Genomic DNA, 26,511 nt, shown 5'->3' with positions numbered 1-26,511 from the left:
AAGAAAAGGTAGACAAGTTTCATAAGTTGATTTGTAAGTAATATATTTAGGAGACTACAAAAACTTTGAGACTGTTTGTATCATAGGATACTGTTTGTTTTTATCCTCCAAATAGGTAACAAGTCCATGTGAGGCATAGTTAAGTCTGTGGGTGCTTCATTGAGGAGTAGAACCTTGAAAAGGTGAAAAAAAAAAGAATTATGTTCAGATAGCATCTTTTCAGTGTAAGTTTTTCTGATAACCACATTTATTTTTACAGACTTCTGCCTTGATGAACAAATTCAAACACCAGTTTGAGACACTGGATATTCAAACACAACAAATGGAAGATAAAATGAGTAGCTCTACAACCCTAATAACACCACAAGTAAGTATAGCTTCTCTACTTAGAATAACTTTTTAAAATTATCTCACTTCAAATTATAATGGTATTGTGAGCCTAAATGATCTCTAGAATGCTAAATAAACATGGTGTGTCTTCACAATGATGGTAGGAAGTTACTGCTCATCCCCCAGATTCCTGAGGAGGCGTTTTCCCTAGCTTGTTTTGAAGTTCTGGGAATTGTACTGAGTTGTATGTCTAGAGTCTAGATCCTGGTTCTGTCTGACTGCCAGTGGTACTTATTGATAAAGGCCATTGTACTAGAGGCTCACTGACGCCAGTTGGTATTAGATATTATCCCATGCCTCAGCTAGTTCATCTCATTGCAAATATTCTTATGTTGCCTCCCTACTCTTTAGGTGTTTTGTGTATGCATGAGTCAGAGGTGAACCAAATAGAAAATACAAGATGAATTAATTTTCAGAAAACTAGGATGTTTTCTAAACCTGGAACCTGGACAGAGACCTCCTACGAAGAAAATTAAAATTTGAAATTAGTTTGTGTGTGACACATGTCAGAAACAAAGTTTTGTAAAATTTAAATATTCAGATAGAAAATTTATTTCATTATCACTCTTCTCTCTGATCCCAGCACCTAACATGTGGTTAGTCAAATGAAAAGAGAACTTGTTATTACTACTTTGGATGCTAATATGGAAAAAAATATGATTTACCAAGTCGATTAAGAAGAAATCGACAGCTGTCCATCAACATTTTACCACAAACAGCTCTTTTCACAAAAAGGTAAATAATGAAAGAACAGGCTTATACTCAGGGTTTAGAGTTAAGAAGAAAGAATATATGTGTATATCTTAAATTGAGGATATATTTAACCATTCTTTTATACCCTCCCCTAGAGCTTTGTTCCCCAAAGTGTGTAGGACAAGATTCAAGAGCACTCTCACAACCTGGAAGCTCATTAGGAATTTAGAATTTCAGAACCCCACTTCCAGATATATTGAATCAGAATCTTCATTTTAACCAGATTCTGACATGATTTGTATGCACAGAGTTTGAGAAGCACTGTCTTAGAGTTTCTGATTTTTATTCGGTTACCTTAGGAATCCTGAGGTGATTTTATGATCAGTGAAGTTTAGAAAACCCAACTGCATTTGAAAGAACTTGAAGTCAGGACACTTAGATTTATTTTTTTTTTTGCTTTTTATTTTTTTTTAATTTGTAATTGACACATAATTATACAAATGTGTGGAGTACAGTGTCAGTGCATGCATACATTCTATAGTGATTAAATCAGCATTGTCATATCCATAATTTTATATGTTTATCACTTTGTGGTGATAACATTCAAAATCTTCTCTTCTAGCTATCTTAAAATATACACTATGGTGTTATTAGTTATAGCTACCTTACTGTATAACACCAGAACTTATCCTTTCTGCCAAACTAACTCTGTACCCATTGACAAATTTCTGCTAGTCCCTCCTTTTACCAGCTCTTTTCCATCCCCAGCCCCTGGTAACCACTATTCTACTCTCTACTTCCATGAAATCAACTTTTTTTGAATTCCACAGATGAGTAAGATCATGCAATGTTTGTCTTTCTGTGCCAGGTTTCTTTCACTTAACCTTATACCCTGCAGGTTTATCCATGTTGAGCAAATGACAGGATTTTATTTTGTGTTATGGCTGAGTAGTGTATTCTATTATGTAGATATACCACATTTTCTTCATCTTTAGATGAAACAAGTTGATTCCATATTTTGGCTATTGTGAATAGTGTTGTAATAAACATGGGATTGCAGACATCTCTTTGACATACTAATTTCATTTTATTTGAATATATACCCAGGAAGGGGATTGCTGGATCATATGGAAGTTCTATTTTTTAATTTTTTGAGGAAACTACATATTCTTTTCCATTATATCTGTACTAAATTAATATCCTTACAAACAGTGCCTAAGAATTGTCCTTTCTCCACATCCTCACAAGCAATTGTTATTTTTTGTCTTTTTGATAAGAGCCATTTTCACTGAAGTGAGGTGATATTTCCCTGTGGTTTTGACTCACATTTCCCTGATGATTACTGATGTTGAGCATTTTTTCACATACTTGTTGGCCATTTGTATGTCTTTCGAAAAATGTCTATTCAGGTCTTTTGCAACTACTTTCTTCCATTCTGTAGGTACTTTCTCCACTGTATTTATGTGTTTTTTCCTGTGCAGAAGCTTTTTAATTTGATGTAATTTATCTATTTTTACTTTTGCTGCCTGTGCTTTTTGGTTTGGTTTTTGAGACAGGGTCTTGCTCTGTCACCTAGGCTGGAGTGCATGGTGTGATTATAGCTCACTGTAACTTCGAACTCCTGGGCTCAAGCAGTCCTCCTGCTTTGGCCTCCTAAGTAGCTCGGACTACACAAATGTGCCACTACACCCAGCCAATTTCATTTTTTTTTTTTGTAGAGATGGGGGTCTCACTATGTTGCCCAGTCTGGTCTTGAACTCCTAGCCTCAAGCAATTCTCCCACCTCAGCCTCCCAAAGGTGCTCTTTAAAAAACTATATTTGGGGGTACAGATGCAGCTTTGTTACCTGCATATGCTGCATCGCAGCAATGTCTGAGCTTTCAGTGTAACCATCACACGAATAGACCTGTGCTTTTGTTATCTTATTCAAAAACTCCTTGCCTAATCCAATTTTATGAAGCATTTCCCTGTTTTATTTTATTAGTTTCATAATTTAAGGTTTTTACATTTATGTCTTTAATCCATTTAGAGTTGAGTTTTCTATATGGTAAGAGACAGAGGTCTGTTTTATTCTTCTACATATGGTTGTCTAGTTTTCCCAGCACCATTTATTGAAGAAACTATTCTTTCCCCGGTGTATGTTCTTGGTGCCTTTGTCAAATACATGTTGGCTGTAAACATGTGGATTTATTTCTGGTTATTCTATTCTGTTCTATTTGTCTGAGTGTTTGTTTTTAGGCCAGTAACATGTTGTTTGGGTTACTATAGCTTTGTGGTGTATTTTAAGGTTAAGTTGTATTAATGCCCCCAGCTTGGTACATTTTGCTCATGATTGCTTTAACTATCCAGGGTCTTTTGCATTTCTGTATGAATTTGAAGATTGTCTTTTTTTTCTATTTCTGGGAAAGTCTCTCTCACCTTGATGTTTGAAGGATAGGCTTGCTGGATACAGTTATCTTAATTGGCAGGCATTTTTTCTTCAGTACTTCAAGTATTTCATCCCATTTTCTCATGGCCTATAAGGTTTTTGCTAAGTCTGCCAGCAAACCTATCGCAGTGCCTTTGTATACTATTTGCTTCTTTTGTCTCACTGCTTACAGGAGCCTCTCTTTGTCCTTGACCTTTGAGAATTTGATTATTTTTGTCTGAGGTGGTCTTACTTGGATTAAATCTGCTTGGTAATCTTTGACCTACCTGCATTTGTATATTTATGTCATTCTCTAGGTTTAGAATGTTTTCTGTTATTTTTTCTTTGAATAAGCTTTCTACCCCTTTCTCTTTCTTTACTCCCTCTTGAAGGCCAATGACTCATACATTTGCCCTTTTGATGCCATCCCATAGATTTCATGAACATTTTTCATTGCTTTTTCTTTTTTTCCTTTATTTTCAAATAGACTGTTGTTAAGCTCACTGGTCCTTTGTTTTGCTTGATTAATTCTCCTAATAAGACAAGAATGCATTTCTTAAATCTCATTCACTGTATTTTTCAGCTCCAGGATTACTGTTCAATTATTTTAATCCCTTTGTAAAATTTCTCTGATATATTTCTGAATTGCTTCTCTTTGCTTTTGTGAAGTTTGTTAAGCTTACTCAAAACACCTGTTTTGGGTTTTCTGTCTGAGAGTACACACATCTCCATCTCTCCAGGGTTGTTCACTGTTATTTTAGTCTGTTTGGTGAGGTCATATTGCCCTTAGTGTTCTTGATTCTTGTGAATGTGCATCGATGTCTGAGCATTGAAAAATTATGTATTTATTCCAGTCTTTGCAGTCTGGCCTTGTATGTCCTCATCCTTCTTCAGAAGGCTTTCCAGGAATTCAAATAAACATGACTGACTTTTGAATTCACTAAGCTTGTGGTCACTGCAGCAGTTTCAGCACTAGAGGGTGCCCTAAGCTTAGGTTTGCTGCCACTCTCTTGAGGGCTTTGAGGCTTCCAGCCCTGATGGACTTGGGAAAATTCAGGGAGAGTTCCCTGGGCAAAGTCCCTCACTCACTTCTTTTCTCTCCAAGTGGAAAGAGTCTTTATCCATGCTATACTGCCTGAGGTTGGGGGAGGGGTGAAGTGGATAGTCTGTGGCCTCTGCAGCTGATGTCACAGTGTGTCAAACCAAAAGCCCCAGACCAGTGCATCACCAGGGCTCAGTCAAGGACTGCAGTTATGATAGCCTTCCTGCCACTGAAATTTATTCAGAGCCTAAGGCTACTTTTGTCAGCTGTTGGTGAAGCAGGCTGCAACTTGGGTTCATCATGTTGGGACCACAGATTCCCATCTGGCCTGTGGCGGACGTAGGAGCTCCATCCTTGGGCACGAGCCTAGAATGAGGGGCCTTAGGGTTCTGCTTGGTGCTGTGTTTTACTGTGGCAGGCTGGTACTGATTCCAAGGCAAAGTCCCATGCACACTTCCCTCTCCCTCCCCCAAGCAGACAGATTCTCTCTCCATGCTGTGCTGCCTACGGTTGCAGAAAGGGTAATGTAGGCAATGCGAGACTGTCCACCCTCCTTATCGCATCTTTTCTTGTGATTATTTCAAAACCAGGTACTGTGACCATTCGCCTGGTTTCTTTAGCTCTTGTGAAGGTGTTTTTGTTCTTGTTATTGTTTGTTTGTTGTTTTTGTTTGGCATGGATAGTTGTTCAATTTGATGTTCCTGCAGGGGGTGTGATTGCTAAAAGGTTCTGTTTCACTATCTTGGTTACTTTGATTTCTAGTCATCACTCTGCTTCTAATTAACTTTGGGACCTTGACTCAGATACTGACTACCCCGGGCCTCAGTTTTCATAACTGTAAAATGTAGGAGTTGGATATGATGATATCTGAAGTGCCTCTCAGCTCATTCACCTGACATTCACTGAGCACCTTCTCCTGTTTCAGGTATTGTGCCAGGTGCTGGAGACATTCATATATATATACACATATATACGTATATATATGTGTGTATACATATACACATATATACGTATATATGTGTATATACATATACATGTATATATGTGTGTATATATACACACATATATGTGTGTATATATGTGTATATATGTGTATATACATATATATGTGTATATATGTGTATATGTGTATATATATACATATATGTGTATATGTGTATACATATATGTGTATACATACATATATGTGTATATGTGTATACATACATATATGTGTATATGTGTATATATACATATATGTGTATATGTGTATATATACATATATGTGTATATGTGTATATATACATATATGTGTATATGTGTATATATACATATATGTGTATATGTGTATATATACATATATGTGTATATGTGTATATGTGTATACATATATGTGTATATGTATATATACACATATACATGTATATGTGTATATATATACATATATATGTGTATATGTGTATATATATACATATATATGTGTATATGTGTATATATATACATATATATATAACATTAGTCATAAAAACTTAACCAAAATTTACAGCAGAAATGGAGAGAGATCTGGCTGAACACATTTAGTTGCCCAAATTCTCACACCCTGCTAATGAGTAGTAATTAGAATTCAAATTGGCACATCCACTTTGGAAAAGCAGTTTGGTAATATCTACAGTCTGTTCTCAGCATAGCAACGAGAGCAATCCTATTAGTACAAGTCAGATCATGTCATTCCTCTCAAAACTTCCAAGTGGTTCAACATTTTCCTCAGTAAAAGCCAGATTGTTTCAAAGGTCCATAAAGTTCTACATGGCCTGCCTTACCTTGATCTGTCCTGACATGTTATTGCTCATCAGTCTACTCAGGCACCTGGTTTTGTTGTTATTTGTCAAACACACCAAGTATATTTCTGCCTGAAAGCCATTCCACTTGTAGTTTCTTCTCCCTTAAATGTTCTTTCTCTAGACATACTCGTTGCTTACTATCTTACCTCCTTTGGTCTTTAAGTCATTTTTATAGTGAGGTTTTTCCTGACCATCCTACTTAAAATTGCATCAACAGTATACCTACCATGCCTCCTGTTGTCTACCTTCCCTGCTTTATTTTTCTCTACTGTATATATCGCTTTCTAATATACCATATACTTCTTAAAAAATTTATTTGCCCTCCCTTCTCGTGTACACACTAGAATTTAAGCTTAATGAGGGCATCATTGGTGCCTCCCTAGCACGTAAAATATCTGGCATAAAGTAGATGTTCAAAATTTTTGAAGATTGTTGAATAAATCACAGTATATGAAATGTATGTAACCTAGTACTTTCACTTCCAAATTTATACACAAAGCAGCCCCTACATGTGTAGACAACGGTATGTATATAGATCAATCTCTTTCTCTCTCTTTACACACACACACACACACACACACACACGTGCGAAAATGTTCATTGCACCATTTTCTATAATAGGGAGAAGTTAAGAAAAATCTAAATTCCAAAAATAGAATGGATAAATAAAGCTGAGTCTATTTCTGTGTTGCAACATCATACAGTAGTTTAAAGTGAATGAACTAGATATCTAGATCTCAATATAATCTTACGAGGTTGAATGAGGAAAGGAAGTTATGGAATAAAATCATTGTATAATACAATTTAAGTAAATTCTCGTAACACGAATAATGCTATTTTAGATATGAATTAAAACCAAAATGTTAATGCACATAGGAATCTACTATTTCATGAACTTTTTCGGTATTTTGGAAATATTTTTAAAGTGAATGAAAGAAAACAAGAACTAAGGCCCAACAGCAAGATTAGTGATTGGCTTAAAATCATACTCATTGTTAATGGTAGAGCTGGGACCATAACTTAGAATTCCCACCTGTATATTAAAAATATTTTCAATAACTTAGTTAAAAACTAGAAGAGTTTTTAAAATTATTAATCAGACTCTATTGCCTGAGAATGCCTGTACTTTAGTAAATATCTCAATACTTATATTTTATTCATCTCTGACATTTGAAAAAGTTAGCCTTGATATCAGATTTACATCAACTGGCAGAAAGAACAATTCTGATTATTGTAATCTAAAATTTAAATCTATTATACATAATAAAAGTAAAGTGGGTTAGAATGGAGCTTTTATAAATTGGTTCACTTGGAGAGATCTGTATTACTAAGATTTAAATTATATGTGAACCTCACTGCTAGTATTTCCCCATAACCTCATAGTTTTAAGCTTTAGAATTTAGTATTATTCAGAAAAAAAAAAAATTTGAAATTATGCAGCTCCCTCTGGTGGTACAAAATATTTTTTAAATGCTTTCTTTTAAAAAATTAGAGACCGGTTTCCCTCTTTTAAAAGAAAACCAAAAACCATGCAAAAAGCAAATGCTTAATAGAAATCCGCATTTTCTTATTCTAGAACCAAATGGATATGCTGCTTCAGGAAATGGCAGATGAAGGTAGGTAAGAAGTTATCCAGGTGATTTTGGAAAATCTTGATTTAATATCTAGAGGTTCTAAAATTCTGTAATATAGATGAAAATATTTCTCTTTACCATGAATTGCCAGAGTTAGGTTTGTGACCCTAGAATTTAGTGTTTCAAGGGACTTTAAACAGTCATCCAATTCCTTGCCATGCTCATAAAAATTTGACTGTGTTTCAGTCATCTTAGTATTTTCTTAAAAATCTCTGGAAATAGATTCATTTAGTGTATGAAAAGAAATAGACAAAGGTGATCAAAGGAAGCAGCAGTGTTTGAACATTTGCTCAATACCTACTGTTCACTGCATGTATGAAATATATAGTTTTTTTTTTTTTTTAAAAAAAGGACCTTCCAAAATAATTCTGCTGTGATTAGGCCATTGAGTCATAAGTCTAGTTTGAGTACTGCAAACTGAGTAATATGTGCAAAATGTGCAAGGGGCTCAAAAGACAGCAATATTACGCATAATGATTTGGTTGTTTCTTTTAAGTAAATAATTCATACCCTTTTGTGATATTGCTATTGGAAACAGTATATATAATACATGAAGGGCTGTTTATTTCAGGCCCTTCATGTCATGGGAGAATGACTTATCTATGATATCTTTGCTGTAGAAATCATGTTGTATTATTATTCTCTGGTGTAATTTTAGTTCAAGATAATGTAGTAGTAAAAAATAAAAATTGATGCTAATGTTTTATAATGTATTTTCAAAGGTAGAGAACTAGTTTGAAATGAGGCTTAGTCTTATTTTGTTCTTTTCTCCTGGGAAGAGAAGATTTGGACATCTGGAAAATAGAGTTGATAAATCCTATCTAAGCTACTACCTGATTAGAATAAACAGTTAAGTTTATCAACTCTTTAGATCACTAATATATTGCTAAAGAATTAAAATCGAGATTAATAAATTAAAAATCAGGTTTGTAATGTTCGAGAACAGGGCTGTGGGTTAAGTTGTGTGCTATTTTGTTTTGTTAGTATCCTAAAGTAGCCCATATGGAGGGGAACAAGAAAGGTGGTTTTTGTTAAGTATTATAACAAAGGCATTCTGTGTCAGAAGACTCCATCTTTTAAACATAGTCTTTATAAGAGACTAAGGACTTGTTTCTGTTTCTGCTAAAGACTAAATTAGACGATTTGGCTTGAAAATGCAGCAAGGGAAGTTTTATAAAATGAATGCTGCCACATTATGGCCTTACTGACTCTCAGTGGTAAATGAAATCAGTAGGCAACTTTTTGATAAGGTTTAGAGCAGTATTTCACAACCTCGATACTATTGACATTTTGGGATGGATAATCCTGGGGGCTGTCATGTGCACTGTAGAATGTTTAGCAGCATCTCTGGCCTCTACCCACTAGATACCAATGGCACCCCTCCCTACAGTTGTGACAGCCAAGCATGTCTCCAGATATTTCCAGATGTTCCTTGGGGTAGTGACTAAAAAATCAAGAGACTATGTCAATGTGTGGTGACTGGCAGTAGAAACAGATATAACCACTGATGTAGAAACACCAATGCCCATCTTTAAAGATGTTTAACTATCTAATTGCTGATTGAGTTAGTGCTTCCCCCAACTAAATTTTATGTCTTTACTTTTTCAATAAAAATCTGTTTATAGAATCTGACAATGGGCTGGGCACGATGGCTCAAGCCTATAATCCCAGCACTTGGGAGGCCGAGGCGGGTGGATCACCTGAGGTCAGGAGTTCGAGACCAGCCTGGCCAACATGGCAAAACCCCGTCTCTACTAAAAAATACAAAAATTAGCCGGGCGTGGTGGTGCACGCATGTAATCCCAGCTATTCCAGAGGCTGAGACAGAAGAATTGCTTGAACCCAGGAGGCAGTGGTTGCAGTGAGCTGAAAGCATGCCACTGCACTCCAGCCTGGATGACAGAGTGAGACTCTGTCTCCAAAAAAAAAAAAAAATAATAATAATAATAATAAAAAATCTCATAATGACTGTTAATGTCATTATATTATATTCCCTGTAGTATTTTCATACTGGAGTTGGCATACACTCCAATGGTTTAGAGACACGCAGAAAGGATAGTTTATGTACTAGAGGAGTGGTACAGTGGAGATTAAAATCATAGGCTTTGGAGACAGTCAAACCTAGATTAAAATCCTATGTCTATCACTAGAATGATCTCAGACAAGTGTACTTAACTTTTCTGAAACTCAGTTGTATGGCTGGATGCAAATAATGATTCCTGCTAAGGGTAGCCCAGGAGCTAAAAACTGAAATTGAAGTTAACTCAAATATTAGGTGAGGCTAGAGTTATCTAGCCTGTTTTATCTTTTTTAGCATATTAGTTTTCCTTCACAGTAGGAAATGTAGTAATCTACAGTACATCTAATATATTCGATAACCATTAGTTTGGCCTTTTGTTCTGAAGACCAGATCATTTCCCAGTATTATTATCTTTTATATCATAAGATTACCTTCCACGTGGGTCACTTTTAGGACTCAACAAAAATACTTTAAAATTAGTAAATTCATTATCTTAAGGTTGACATTCAGAAGATATTTAAGCTCAATTTATATTTATAAAATTGAACTTGTTTTATTTTTATGTAAACTAAGGTAAAATGGAAGATGGAATATTCAAATTTACAATACATATTAGGTAAAGAAGAAAAATGCCTATATTAACATTCATATGCTAATTATTATTATTTCTTTAAATTTATTTATTATACTTTAAGTTCTGGGATACAGGTGCAGAACATGCAGGTATGTTACACAGGTATACATGTGCCATGGTGGTTTGCTGCACCCATCAACCCATTATCTACATTAGGTATTTCTCCTAATGCTATCCCTCCCCTAGCCTCCCACCTCCTAACAGGCCCTGGTGTGTGACGTTTGCCTCTCAGTGTCCATATGTTCTCATTGTTCAACTCCCACTTATGAGTGAGAACATGTGGTGTTTGGTTTTCTGTTCTTGTGTTAGTTTGCTCAGAATGATGGTTTCCAGCTTCATCCATGTCCCTGCAAAGGACATGAACTCATCCTTTTTTATGGCTGCATGGTATTCCATGGTGTATATATGCCACATTTTCTTTATCCAGTATATCACTGATGGACATTTGGGTTGGTTCCAAGTCTTTGCTATTGTGAACAGTACTGCAGTAAACATATGTGTGCATGTGTCTTTATAGTAGAATGATTTATAAACCTTTGGGTATAAACCCAGTAATGGGATTGCTGGGTCAAATGGTATTTCTGGTTCTAGGTCCTTGAGGCATAGCCACACTGTCTTCCATGATGGTTGAACTAATTTACACTCCCACCAACAGTGTAAAAGCATTCCTATTTCTCCACATCCTCTTCAGCATCTGTTGTTTCCTGACTTTTTAATGATTGCCATTCTAACTGGTGTGAGATGGTATCTCATTGTGGTTTTGATTTGCATTTCTCTAATGACCAGTGATGATGAGCTTTTTGTCATATGTTTGTTGACTGCATAAATGTCTTCTTTTGAGAAGTGTCTGTTCATATCCTTCACCTACTTTTTGATGTTTTTTTTTAATTTGTTTTTTGTAGATTCTGGATATTAGTCCTTTGTTGTGATGGATAGATTGCAAAAATTTTCTCCCATTCTGTAGGTTGCTGTTGATTCGGATGATAGTTTCTTTTGCTGAGCAGAAGCTCTTTAGTTTAATTAGATCCCATTTGTCTGTTTTGGCTTTTGTTGCCATTGCTTTTGGTGTTTTAGTCATGAAGTCTTTGCCCATGCCTATGTCCTGAATGGTATTGCCTAGGTTTTCTTCTAGGGTTTTTATGGTTGTAGGTCTAACATTTAAGTCTTTAATCCATCTTGAGTTAATTTTTGTATAAAGTGTAAGGAAGGGGTCCAGTCTCAGTTTTCTGCATAGGGCTTGCCAGTTTTCCCAACACCATTTATTAAATAGGAAATACTTTCCCCATTGCTTGTTTTTGTCAGGTTTGTCAAAGATCAGATGGTTGTAGATGTGTGATGTTATTTCTGAGGCCTCTGTTCTGTTCCATTTGTCTATATATCTATTTTGGTACCAGTACCATGCTGTTTTGGTTACTGTAGCCTTGTAGTATAGTCTGAAGTCAGGTAGCGTGATGCCTCCAGCTTTGTTCTTTTTGCTTAAGATTGTCTTGGCTATGTGGGCTCCTTTTTGGTTCCACATGAAATTTAAAGTAGCTTTTTCCAATTCTGTGAAGAAAGTCAGTGGTAGCTTGATGGGGATAGCATTGAATCTATAAATTACTTTGGGCAGTATGGCTATTTTCACAATATTGATTCTTCCTATCCATGACCATGGAATGTCTTTCCATTTGTTTCCTGTCTTATTTCCTTGAGCAGTGGTTTGTAGTTCACCTTGAAGAGGTCCTTCATATCCCTTGTAAGTTGGATTCCTAGGTATTTTATTCTCTTGGTAGCAATTGTGAATGGGAGTTCACTCATGATTTGGCTCTCTGTTTATCTATTATTGGTGTGTAGAAATGCTTGTGATTTTTGCACATTGATTTGGTATCCTGAGACTTTGCTGAAGTTGCTTATCAGCTTAAGGAGATTTTGGGCTGAGATGATGGGGTTTTCTAAATATACAATCATGACATCTGCAAACAGACACAATTTGACTTCCTCTCTTTCTATTTGAATACCTGTTATTTCTTTCTCTTGTCTGATTGCCCTGGCCAGAATTTCCAATACTATGTTGAATAGGAGTGGTAAGAGAAGGCATCCTTGTCTTGTGCTGGTTTTCAAAGGGAATGCTTCCAGCTTTTGCCCATTCATTATGATATTGGCTGTGGGTTTGTCATAAACAACTCTTACTATTTTGAGGTATGTTCCATCAATACCTAGTTTTTTGAGAGTTTTTAGCCTGAAGGTGTGTTGAATTTTATCAAAGGCCTTTTCTCCATCTATTGAGTTAATGATGTGGTTTTTGTCATTGGTTCTGTTTATGTGATGGATTACGTTTATTGATTTGCATATGTTGAACCACCCTTGCATCCCAGGGATGAAGCCGACGTGATCATGGTGGATAAGCTTTTTGATGTGCTGCTGGATTCGGTTTGCCAATATTTTATTGAGGATTTTTGCATCGACATTCGTCAGGGATATTGGCCTGAAATTTTCTTTTTTTGTTGTGTCTCTGCCAGGTTTTGGAATCAGGATGATGCTGGCCTTGTAAAATGAGTTAGGGAGGAGTCCCTGTTTTTCTGTTGTTTGGAATAGTTTCAAAAGGAATGGGACCAGCTCCTCTTTGTACCTCTGGTAGAATTCGGTTGTTAATCTCTCTGGTTCTGAGCTTTCTTTGGTTGGTAGGCTATTAATTACTACCTCATTTTCAGAACTTGTTATTGGTCTATTCAGGGATTCGACTTCTTCCTACTTTAGTCTTGGTAGGGTGTATGTGTCCAAGAATTTATCCATTTCTTCTAGATTTTCTAGTTTATTTGCATAGAGGTGTTTATAGTATTCTCTGATGGTAGTTTGTATTTCTGTGGGATCAGTGGTGATATCCCCTTTATCACTTTTTATTGTGTCATTTGATTCTTCTCTCCTTCTTTATTATTCTGGCTAGCAGTCTCTCTATTTTGTTGATCTTTTCAACATACCAGCTCCTGGATTCATTGATTTTTTGAAGGGTTTTTCATGTTTCTATCTCCATCAGTTCTGCTCTGATCTTAGTTATTTCTTGTCTTCTGCTAGCTTTTGAATTTGTTTGCTCTTACTTATCTAGTTCTTTTAATTATGATGTTAGGGTGTTGATTTTAGATCTTTCCTGCTTTCTCCTGTGGGCATTTAGTGCTATAAGTTTCCCTCTGAACATTGCTTTAGCTGTGTCCCTAAGATTCTGGTATGTTGTGTCTTTGTTCTCATTGGTTTCAAATAACTTATTTATTTCGGCTTTAATTTCATTATTCACCCAGTAGTCATTCAGGAGCAGCTTGTTCAGTTTCCATGTAGTTGTGCTGCGGTTTTGAATGAGTTTCTTAACCCTGAGTTCTAATTTGATTGCACTTTGGTATGAGAGACGGTTTGTTATGATTTCTGTTCTTTTGCATTTGCTGAGGAATATTTTACTTCCAATTATGTGGTCAAGTTTAGAGTAAGTGTGATGTGGTTCTGAGAAGAATGTATATTCAGTTGATTTGTGATGGAGAGTTCTGTAGATGTCTATTAGGTCTGCTTGGTCCAGAGCTGAGTTCAAGTCCTGAATATCCTTTTTAATTTTCCATCTCATTGATCTGTCTAATATTGACAGTGGGGTGTTGAAGTCTCCCACTATTGTTGTGTGGGAGTATAAGTCTCTTTGTAGGTCTCTAAGAACTTGCTTTATGAATCTGGGTGCTCCTATATTGGGTGCATATATATTTACGATAGTTAGCTCTTCTTGTTGCATTGATCCCTTTACCATTATATAATGCCCTTCTTTGTTTTTGTTTTTGTTTTGTTTTGTTTTTATCTTTGTTGGTTTAAAGGCTGTTTTATCAGAGACTAGGATTGCAATGCCTGCTTTTTTTTTTCTTTTGCTTTCCATTTGTTTGGTACGTATTCCTCCATCCCTTTATATTGAGCCTATGTATGTCTTTGTGAGATGGTCTCCTGAATATAGCACATCGATCGGTCTTGACACTTTATCCAATTTGCCAGTCTGTGTCTTTTAATTGGGGCATTTAGGTCATTTGCATTTAAGGTTAATATTGTTATGTGTGAATTTGATCCTGTCATTATGATGCTAGCTCTCTATTTTGCCTGTTAGTTGATGCCGTTTCTTCATAGTGTCGATGGCCTTTACAATTTGGTGTGTTTTTGCAGTGGCTGTACTGTTTGTTTGTTTTTTTCTATGTTTAGTGCTTCCTTCAGGAGCTCTTGTAAGGCAGGCCTGGTGGTGACAAAATCTCTCAGCACTTGCTTGTCTGTAAAGGATTTTATTTCTCCTTTGCTTATGAAGCTTAATTTTGCTGGATGTGAAATTCTGGGTTGGAAATTCTTTTCTTTAATAATGTTGAATATTGGCCCTCACTCTCTTCTGGCTTTCTGCAGAGAGATCTGCTGTTAGTCTGATGGGCTTCCCTTTGTGGGTAACCCGACCTTTCTCTCTGGCTGCCCTTAACATTTTTTCCTTCATTTCAACCTTGGTGAATCTGACAATTATGTGTCTTGGGGTTTCTCTTCTCAAGGAGTATCTTTATGGTGTTCTCTATATTTCCTGAATTTGAATGTTGGCCTGTCTTGCTAGGTTGGGGAAGTTCTCCTGGATAATATCCCGAAGAGTGTTTTCCAACTTGGTTACTTTCTCCATGCCACTTTTAGGTACGCCAATCAAACGTAGGTCTGGTCTTTTCATATAGTCCCGTATTCCTGGAGGCTTTGCTCATTCCATTTCATTCTTTTTTCTCTAATCTTATCTTCATGCTTTACTTCATTAAGTTGATCTTCAGTCTCTGATATCCTTTCTTCTACTTGACCGATTTGGCTATTGATACTTGTGTATGCTTCACTAAGTTCTTCTGCTGTGTTTTTCAGCTCCATCAGGACATTTATGTTTTTGTCTAAACTCGTTATTCTAGTTAGCAATTCCTGTAACCTTTTTTCAAGGTTCTTAGCTTCCTTGCATTGGGTTAGAACATGCTCCTTTAGCTCGGAGGAGTTTGTTATTATACACCTTCTGAAGCCTACTTCTGTCAGTTCATCAAACTCATTCTCCATCCTGTTTTTTTCCCTTGCTGGCGAAGAGTGGTGATCCTTTGGAGGAGAAGAGGCATTCTGGTTTTTGGAATTTTCAGCCTTTTTGCACTGGTTTTATCTCTTCATGGATTTATCTACCTTTGTTTTTTTGGTCTTTGATGCTGGTGACCTTCAGATGGATTTTCTGTGTGGACATTCTTTTTGTAGATGTTGATGCTGTTCCTTTCTGTTTGTTAATTTTCCTTTTAACAGTCAGGCTCTTCTCCTGCCGGTCTGCTGGGGTTTGCTGGAAGTTCACTCCAGACCCTGTTTGCCTGGTTATCAGGAGTAGAGGCTGCAGAACAGCAAAGATTGCTGCCTGTTTGTTCCTCTGGAAGCTTCAATCCAGAGGGGCACCCACCAGATGTCAGCTGCAGCTCTCCTGTATGAGGTGTTTATTGACCCCTGCTGGGAGGTGTCTCCCAGTCAGGAGGCATGGGGGTCAGGGACCCACTTGAGGTTGCAGTCTCTCCCTTAGCAGAGCTCGACCACTGTGCTGGGAGACCTGCTGCTCTCTTCAGAGCCGGCAGGCAGGAACTTTTAACTCTGCTGCAGTTGTGCCCACAGCCCCTTCCCTGAGGTGCTCTGTCCCAGGGAGATGGGAGTTTTATCTATAAGCCCCTTACTGGGGCTGCTGCCTTTCTTTCAGAGATGCCCTGCCCAGAGAGGAGGTATCTAGAGAGGCAGTCTGGCTACAGCGGCTTTGCAGAGCTGCGGTGGGCTCCGCCCAGTTTGAACTTCCAGGCAGCTTTGCACTGTGAGCGGGGAAACTGTCTACTCAAGCCTCAGCAATGGTGGATGCCCCTCCCCCCACGAAGCTCCAGTGTCCCAGGTCGACTTCAGACTGCTGTGCTGGCAGTTAGAATTTCAAGCTAGTGGCTCTTAGCTTGCTGGGCTCCATGGGGGTGGGATCCATTGAGCTAGACCACTTGGCTCCCTGGCTTCAGCCCCCTTTCCAGCAGAGTGAATGGTTCTGTCTTGCTGGCATTCCAGGCGCCACTGAGGTATGAAAAAAAAAAAAACTCCTTCAGTTAGCTCGGTGTCTGCCCAAACAGCCACCCAGTTTTGTGCTTGAATCCCAGGGCCCTGCTGGCATAGGCACCCAAGGGAATCTCCAGGTCTGCGGGTTGCGAAGACCACGGGAAAAGCGTAGTATCTGGGGCTGGATTGCAGCGTCCCTCACAGTACAGTCCCTCAAGGCTTCCCTTGGCTAGGGAAGGGAGTTTCCGGATCCCTTGCGCTTCCCAGGTGAGGTGATACCCCACCCTCTTTCAGCTTGCTCTCCATGGGCTGCACCCACTCTAACCAGTCCCACTGAGATGAGCTGGGTACCTCAGTTGGAAATGCAGAAATCACCTGCCTTCTGCGTTGATCTCGCTGGGAGCTGCAGACTGGAGCTGTTCCTATTCGGCCAGCTTGCCAGCCACCAACTGCTAATTTTAAGTTGTAGCCTTGATCTCAATATGCAACTACCACAGGGTCAGATAGATTCTCTTGGCACAAATGTTGCTTCCATGGAACAGGTAGAGGTTGGATTTTATCTTTGCTGTTGTGTGTTTGACGTGTATATAAGTAATTTAGGATATATATATATATGTATAAATATATAGTATATAATTTAAACATGTTATATAAATTAAATATAAGTAAATATATATTCACCTTTTATAAAGAGTATTTTTCTACTGTAATAAAGTACTTTGTAATATATCATAAATCAGAAAAATGTGATCAGCCTTTAGCTCTGTAATGATGGGAATTATCTATTTGCATGCACGTTTTGTTTGGATATTGAATTTGCTCCCCTTCATAGCATCTGCTCTATTAAGATGTTCATTTTTTTCTGAAAAGTTTAAAAGAATTAAACTCTTAATGTTGGTTTTAGTGTGAATATTTGAGTTAGGATTTTAAATCATATTTAAAATGTGGACTATTTAAAATATAGTGTTATGTGATGGTTACTATGGGACTGAACGAAGGGGGATGAATGCAGAAATGAAAACAAAGATAAAAGGATTTGTTTTAAAGAAGGGGTCAGGGGGCTCCTTGTTTCTAGTGAGCAAAGGCAGCCCTGAGCTTCTACAGCCCTTCTTATTTATTTATTTACTTATTGAGATGGAGTCTTGCTCTGTTGTCCAGGCTGGAGTGCAGTGGCACAATCTCGGCTCACTGCAAGCTCTGCCTCCCAGGTTCACGCCATTCTCCTGCCTCAGCCTCCCTAGTAGCTGAGACTACAGGTGCCCGCCACCACGCCTGGCTAATTTTTTGTATTTTTAGTAGAGATGGGGTTTCACCGTGTTAGCCAGGATGGTCTCGATTTCCTGACCTCATGATCCGCCCATCTTGGCCTCCCAAAGTGCTGGGACTACAGGCATGAGCCACCGTGCTGGCCGCCCTTCGTGTTTGTTGGGTAGAAAGAGCAGGGAGGAGGAGGTAATGGTTGATCAGCTGCTTGATTGATCACAGGTTCACATTATTGCTAACAGGCTTCAGATATGCCTATTCACAAGAAACACTTGTGCCTGGGTCGTGACTGCCCTCAGCATTCCTTCTGAGTGGCAGATGCAGTTTGTCAGTTTTCCAATATCCTGCTTTCATGAGTAAACAGTTTGCTGTTTACTCATATAGCCTCCATTGGTATACTGAGTTGATCACGACCCTCATTCTTTCGGCCTTCAACAGTGTTATGTATTTTTCACTGCCTTGGTGACTTGTAATATTTGCTTTCTCTAGGATAAACTATCACAGAGACTTGCTCTTCTCCATGATTGAATGTAATTTAAAGAGCTGCTGCTTCTGTTTACTTCACTTGCCTCTGAAACATTCTTTGTGTTTATAGATAAGTTGTACTCCACTTACACTAAAAATACTATGTATGTCAGAATGCTTTTTTGCCTATACACTATTTATATATAATGCTTTCTTTTGCCTTGCTGTACTTTTCAATACATTAAGAAATTCCAGGGAGTTTCCATCTTGACAGATTTTATATATAGTTCTATATATATTATATGTAAAAGTGTGAGGGATGTATTTTTGACAGAGCTAGCATTAGCTTCTTGTATATTAACCATCTTCCTCAAAAGTTAGATAAAAAATTCAGCACGAAAGTACTGCAAAGTACTTTATACAGAATGAAGTACAGAATAAAAGTTTTGGGATTTTAAAAATTCAAAGTAGTTTTAAATCTGTCTGCAGTGAGATGAGATACATAAAAATAAAAGCATGGAAACGTGTATTTAATGTTTACGTAGTCAAAATCACTTCATTTAGTGTCATACAATGGGTATGACCTATTTTTGTTTTGTGTTTTATGTTTTTGTTATCCAAGCAGAAATGCAGTTGACTTTAATCTGTATTTATCAGCTTTTAAATTTAAATTGTTTTAGAATTTTCAACCAGTAATTTAATGACTATTTAAATTCCTTAAATTAAAAACAGTTCCATTGATAATGTTCCTACTTAACTAGAAAAAATCTGCAACATTAAACCAGAGAAATTAAGGTTTGCTCAGTTTTACAATTTTCTCTTTGCTAAATATCATTGTTAAGACTCCCCCCAAAATTTAACTTTTCATACTTCCAGTGAAATTGTGAAACACATTTTAATGATTCTCCTATTTCTACTCAACCCTTATCATGCTGTATTTGTATTTTATTTTATTTTTAGTAGAGATGGGGGTCTCACTATGTTGGCCAGGCTGGTCTCGAACTACTGACCTCAAGCCATCCTTGTGCCTCGGCCTCCCAAATTGCTGGGATTACAAGTGTGAGCCACCACACCTGGCCTGTATTTTAAAAGGAGGTTAATCCACATGGTATTAATATAATTTACTTATCATACACATTTTTTCATATGATTGTTGATTGATTTCTATGACTCTTAACCTGTGTTTTTAAACCAACTGACAAAATAACAGTGAGAACACAACTGAACCAACTCAAGTTACATGTACTAGAATTCCTGGTTAAATGTGTTCATTCTTTTAAAACAACTCTTTAATAACTGGAAAAAATGAAATGGACAGTAAATACCTTAAAATGTTTTGCTCAGACATGTGAATTACATCCAGCTCAATGGAAGTTGGGATCATAACATGGGGTTATGGGGGTGGGACACAAAAGTTATAAGGTTGTAAAGAAGAACAAATTCTGGAAGGCCAGGATCCTTGAGTTTAAAAACAAAATGACCAGTTGTACTACTTGTCATCTCCCCAGGAATACCTTTATTTTACCCAGATAAAATTAACAAATTAGCATGAGTATGCAATTTTCTGATATAACATTCTCAAATGTGGAGAAGTGATGAAGTTTTATTTTAGCAAGTATGCTACTAATCTAGGTTAAGTAAGTTAGGTGTTTTTTTCTTATTTACTGCAAGATTGATCCATGAACAAATTCCACTATTTTGTGAAGTTCTATCGAAGAGCAGATCTGTTTAGAAAATCTTGTCATTGTAAGTCATGAAGGCTTTCAAAGTGCAATTGCGGAGAGACTTCTTTGCTAAGTGTTCACTATTCATATATGATGTTTCCCGCCATGTATGAGAACATGTATGAGTGAAGACTATATTCACTGGTTAATGAGATGAGAAATTATACATTTTATAAATTTGGGTTAATCCTATTTAAATATGTTTGATTTAAATATGATTACTGAATGATTGTGACTTCCATGCTGGAATCTTCTATTTTGTTTATAATTGATACTTTGTCCTTTCTACTTAAAAGGGTAAGTTTTTATTTTAGCCATAGAAGAGATTATGGCAGACTAAAATATCTATGGAATATAGAGTTTTCTTATTTTGCATTGTTAGAAATTGTGTAGTTTCTGTTCTTTTGACTTTAATAAACATTGTTAAATTGTCAATACCACTTACTTAAATATACATGATTTTGATCTAAAGATAACTGCTCATGCTTTTAGTTTATAGTCCTATCATACTTGTCTTTTAAAAAACATTGATAGACACCAAGTTTTACTTTTAGATTCATCTATTATCTTACAAATGTAACAAGAATTCCTTTCTTAGAATTTGTTCTTAAACCAATAGCACCACTACCTGTGAACTCTTAGTTTTTAGTATAATTACATTTCTAATTGGATAATTGATTTAATAATTGAAAAGTAGTACATGTCAGACTATACTGTCATGAAAAACAGACATCATAGCACCTTTAATTTACCTTCAGTTTTAGTTGCCCATCAATCTTATTTTCTCCTGATTTTTTCTTATCTATTTGATTGTGTCATTTACTTCAATATATAAGGTCAAATGCTCAGAAAAATGTTGCTGTATCTTCATCCTTTAGACAATGTGGCTGACAAAAATTACTTCCCTATTCATATGCTTAGACACCTGAAATCTTCCACCTTCCTGTGAACCATTTTAGGTAATCTTTATGGGCTGGATTATTTTGCCTGGTTAATTTATTACCAAATGTTGCTGCAGAGAGGAAACAGGAGTAGGAGATAGAACAAGTAATTATGATCAGAGATGAGTTTGCTTTCTAGTTTAGAAAGTTACAGGAAAGGACCATCTGGACTATCTGAACAGAAATTTAAGGGTACTAGCTATCTATGGATAAAGTAAGAACCTAAGATTGCTAGGATGCAAAGAAAACAACAACAACCAAAAACTGAGCTTAATTTGCTATAGATTAAATGAAGCTAGTAGATAGCAGCTTCAAAATAAAGTCTAAATTGGCTCTTGTGTAGATTGTAAAGGAAAAAGCCCTGGTTCTGAATTACAGTGATTTCATGTAAGGTGTAGACCTAGCTCTGATACTAACTTCTAACTTGGATAATACTTTACCCTTTTCTGGGCCTTAGATCCCCTTTCTACAGATCTTTTCAGAGTACATTGGTTGCATTACCCCAAAGGGTAATAGAAAAGAACGAAGGGAATGCACTGAACTAGTGAAACACTGCAATTACCCCAAAACTCACTACCATTACCCCCAAAAGAATTCTAAATGCGGTATTATGGTGTTATGGACCTTCGCATTTTTTTTTCTCCGAAGACATAGAGAACATTTAGTTTAACCCCACCTCCCATTTTACAGAAGAGGAGAGTGAGCAACAGAGAGATTCAGATCCTCCACATTTATTGAGCACCTATTTATGTTAGGAACTGATCTGGACTTTGACATATTATAGTTTATTTAATCATCAAAAGAATCCTGTGTGCAAGGTGGGGTGATTGTTATTTTGATTTTTAGAGAACAGGAAATAGGCTGACAATTTAAGTAGATGGCATGGATTCATACAGCTAGGAAACAGCTGGGATTTGATCACAACTATGTCTCATTTCAAATCTAGTACTCATCCCACTATATCACACCTTGTCTTAATCCTCATCCATAATGCTATTCGAAGTGTATCATATGCTAATTTTATTGCTGAGACAGATGATGAAAACTACTAATAAAATGATTGATTGAAGGCAGTTCATCCAGAGACAAACAGGTATTTAGCAGAATGTTTCAAAGTGAGGATTGGTTCTTTTTTCCTCCTTGTGAACTGTCAGAAAAATAAGACTTTCCTTCCTTAGAAATCACAGCAGTTTTTCCACAAGTTAACAAATGGAATCAATTTGTTACAAAGTTAACTAAGTTGTATTCATACTCAAGCTTTTCATTTTCCACACTGGAAAATGCTCTCAAGCAAGAAGATTTATTGGTAAAATAATTCAACTGAAATTTCCAAAATGAAATCTGTCTATTGTTATTGCTTATATTCTTGTAAATATGCTGCTTCCTTACTGTAGTAGCAGGTACAAAGTTGTTGAAAGGGCCTTGCTACAAATAAATGACTAAAGTGCCTGTGGTACTTAATAACTAGTTTATACGTTAACCACTAATCCATTTTGTCTACCAGACAGCTGAAAGCCTTCCAACTTCAGTTAGAAAAGTCCAAATTGAATGTTAAAGGGACATTTATTCATGTAAAATGTATTACCTGGACTGTTTTATGTTCTTAAATTTTGTAAGGGAAGAAAAAAATTCTTCATTTAATATGTTGCTTGGTCATTAAAGTTAGGTCCCATATTCCAAATGAAAGTTCATAAAATGAACTCTATATACATATTTCTTAGAAATCTTGCTGAAACTTGATCGTGCTGGAGCTTGCTATGTTTAGCTTTTAATTTATCAAAATGACATGAAATAATTGTGAGGAAAAGATAAAAACATTAAAAAAAACATAGCATAGTGATTTTGCCACTTAAAGGGACCTGGGTGTTGAAGTAATAATTAACAAGGGTTTTCTCTATGGAATTTTGACTATTGTTTAGATTCAATCAGACATAAAATCTAAGAACTAATCTGGGGTTAAATTAAAAGGAGAGAGCAGTGATGGAGGATGCTTTTCTAGGTAAAGATGGGGAAAAGAAAAATTTCAAATTGTTATAATTTATTGAGATTTACTAGCTTAGTATTCTTTTTTTGAGACCCTCCAGGTGGAAATGCCCATTTACAGAATAAATAATTTTGAATCTGAAGCTAAATTTTATTTTATTTCTATGTGTGACACTTATTGTAAGCCTCATAAAGAATGAGCATTGCTTAGCTAAGGTGAGGATAGTGACATCATCCCACTGGCAAGAGACCAGACATTATCTTGCTTCCTTTTAACTCACCAGGAAGGCCTGGACCCACAGAAAGATTTTTGATATAAATCTCCAAATAAAACCATACCTGAGTCATCCCAATTCTTCTGAGCCTGGGTATATGAGGGTAGAGGGTGAGAGAGAAGTTCACAGTGGCAACACTCATTGAAGTGGAAACTTTTCACAGTATCTATATATTCAGCACCTGCAATGCAAAAAGCTCAAAGTTATTTTACTATTCTGCCTAGAAGAGTGTTTCAAAATTCAAAATATTTAAATATTTTGTTTTTAAGGGAAGGAAAATGGTAGTCAACATATGTGAAGTACCAGATATATAGCTATGTACTATTTTACCTGTGTTACTGCATCTAATCCAAATACTTCAGGAGGTAAATATAATCCCATTTTACAGATAAGAAAACAGACTCAGAAGCCGTTACTTCAATAGGTAACAATTTTTGAACACTTACTATGTGCCAAACACTAGTCTAAATGTTTTGCATGTACTAACTCAATCCTTACACTTCCCATTTTACATATGAGAAAACTAGTGAGTGGCAGGGCTGAAATTTGCACCCAAATACTTCTATGTTCTTAGGAACCTAGATATACTCAGGCCACCTCTGCTAAAAATGATTTATTATAAGGATATGTGGAGAATCACAGAGGGTGGTACGCCATTTTGCTAACCGTGCAAACACGTGTCACAGAGGGTGGTACACCATTTTGCTAACTGCAAAAACAGACTGCTTTGGCAGTCTGACAAGAGATCTGGATTATTAATAATTCTAATAAATGTTCTCCTCAGAAGCTGTTGTCTGTTGTTTCTGCCTCTAGAATTACAGCTTTGTGGTGATGTAATGATCACCATCATCAACTTCCTCTGTTTCTTCTCCAGTCAGCACCCATTATTGACATAACCAATTTTTCTTTTATACTGTATGAGAGAGGATCCAATGGGATTATCCCATTAGTGTCCCAGCAGCCCACCTACTGGGTAAAGTTCTCATGCTAGACTGTCTCCTAGCCAGTCAAAAAGCCCATTATGTGTCTGCAGATGTGGGATGGTCAGCTAAGAACACCTCAGAAGAGTACAGTGAGCATGGAAGAAACCTTGAATGTCCTGGCTTGTACATTGTCTGACCCCCTGAGCCCATTTTTATTATGGTGTACTAACATTTCTATGGCACTGGATTCTTACATCATTTCCATTAACTCAGTAAATTATCCACCTCCTAGATCAGGGCCACAGGACATAAGTTTGTCTCCAGTGTCCCACCTTTTCCTTATAACACCCATTGCTCTACTTTCAGCAACATTCCCTCATGTCGTGTTAGAGTCCATTGCTTTCCTGAGAAAAAAGCTAATGTTTGTTGGGTGCTTACTATGTACCAGGTGTGTCACAAACTTTATGTCATAATTCTCCCAACAGTCCCGTAAGGTAAGATATTATTCCCACTTTGTAATACTCTGGACCTGAGGTTCATAACGATACAGTGATCTCAGCCCTAGAGAGTGAAAGAGGCTGGATTTAAAACCAAGTCTGTTTGGATCCAAAGCCCATAATGTTTACACTCTGCCGAATTGTCTCTGAAAGAGAGGCGTCTGCCATACTCACTAATGGAGATTTATTCTGCAGGACAGTTTGGATTTTAGGTAGTAATAGCAGCTACCTTTTTTTTTATCCAAGCATTTCTTATGTACTGAGCACTGTGTTAAGCACTTACTAAATGTTATTGTTAATCACAATTCTGGTGAAGGTATTGCTTACCCTTTTTTACACATGAGGAAACTAAACTTTAGAAAAATTAAGCAACTTGACTAGGATGAAGAGTTAGTAAATAGCCCAGCCCTTATTGGAGCCTTGGCTCTTTATCAGTAGATGTACTGTTTCCCATTTTAAGGACTCAGAAAACAGCAATACTTAAACACTACCAGTAGAATTTGAGGCATAATGGCTAGGTTTATAAGATTTTTTTTAAGTGAGAGATTGTAATGCTTCTATTTATAGGGTGATCTCTGTCTGAGGTTCTTTTCTTTGTGGAGATAAACATATCAGAAACGCCATCTGTTACCCACCACTGCAACCCCAATCTTTAAGCCCTAATGCAACTATGGAATGACTTGATACCTACCTTATGCAGGGATAACAATCTCCTCATTGCAGCCCTCTGCTTTTTCTCCTGGAGCAAGTCATGCTGGATAACCATGGGTACTGGGTCTGACCAGCTAGGAGTCACTGCTCTTCGGAGGATGGCAGACTGTTAGGGTCTTTGGGGTTGAACACACAGTTTTATTGTTTTAAGCCTTCTCTGCATGAGCAGGCTTTGCTCATGTAAATTACTACTGAGAGGTGGGGGCTGAGGGTTGCCATTACTAGGGCAAATACATCAAGAGCCTGTAAGTTAGCTGCTTCTCTACAGTAGAATGATTCAAAGCGAAGTGGTCTCAGATCATTTCAGGTCCTTGGAGTATTTGCTATTGACTGAGCTATCATTTCCTACTTATGACCTGGAGCTATGCTAGTGTAGACCAGCGTCTTAGTGTCCTTAAGGGTCTCGAGTACTTGTAAATCTTCTACTGAAATCAGCTCACTAGGAGGGAATAGCAGTGGGCTACTCAGGGTCCTCCAAGCAGCCTCCAATGTACAGATCCCTACAAAGTGTTACTGTTTCTTCTCTGGCTCTTGAGCTATCCCCTCTGAGCAGGAGAGGAGGAAGCAGTGGCAGCCAGCTTCCTTGGTGGCTTCTTTCCTCCCTATGAATACCCAGAAAATTGTGTTATCTGTGAATATCCAGGCCTCCTACCCCCTCATGGAACAGATGGGGACATTGAGACCCACAGAAGGACATGCCTGATAAATATGCTCTATCAACATCAAATCAATGGATTTTCGTGGCTCCAAGATATGAGGTATGGTAATATTTAATTTGACGACATCAACATTCCTCTTTTTTATTATTATTATTATTTTTTGAGACAGAGTCTTGCTTTGTCACCAAGGCTGGAGTGCAGTGGCACAATCTCAGCTCACTTCAATCTCTGCCTCTTGGGTTCAAGTGATTCTCCTGCCTCAGCCTCTGAGTAGCTGGGATTACAGGCATGTGCCACCATGCCTGGCTCATTTTTGTATTTTTAGTAGAGATGGGGTTTCGCCATGTTGGCCAGCTTGGTCTTGAACTCCTGACCT

At 37.1% G+C, this 26,511-nt stretch overlaps 1 long non-coding RNA gene across 1 annotated transcript in view; it reads left to right on the top strand.

Annotated features, from left to right (window-relative positions):
- Positions 1-26,511, top strand: part of LOC100982585 (uncharacterized) — an 86,057-nt gene that overhangs the window by 21,629 nt on the left and 37,917 nt on the right. Inside the window, exons 3-5 of the long non-coding RNA XR_010111309.1 lie at positions 260-367; positions 974-1,125; positions 7,929-7,968. This is a non-coding gene — a long non-coding RNA (uncharacterized LOC100982585). The remainder of the gene's footprint in view (positions 1-259; positions 368-973; positions 1,126-7,928; positions 7,969-26,511) is intronic.

Source organism: Pan paniscus, chromosome X (assembly GCF_029289425.2).
Source record: "Pan paniscus chromosome X, NHGRI_mPanPan1-v2.0_pri, whole genome shotgun sequence".
In the NCBI taxonomy this organism is placed as follows: domain Eukaryota; kingdom Metazoa; phylum Chordata; class Mammalia; order Primates; family Hominidae; genus Pan; species Pan paniscus.
This window is presented reverse-complemented; position numbering and strand designations above follow the sequence as displayed.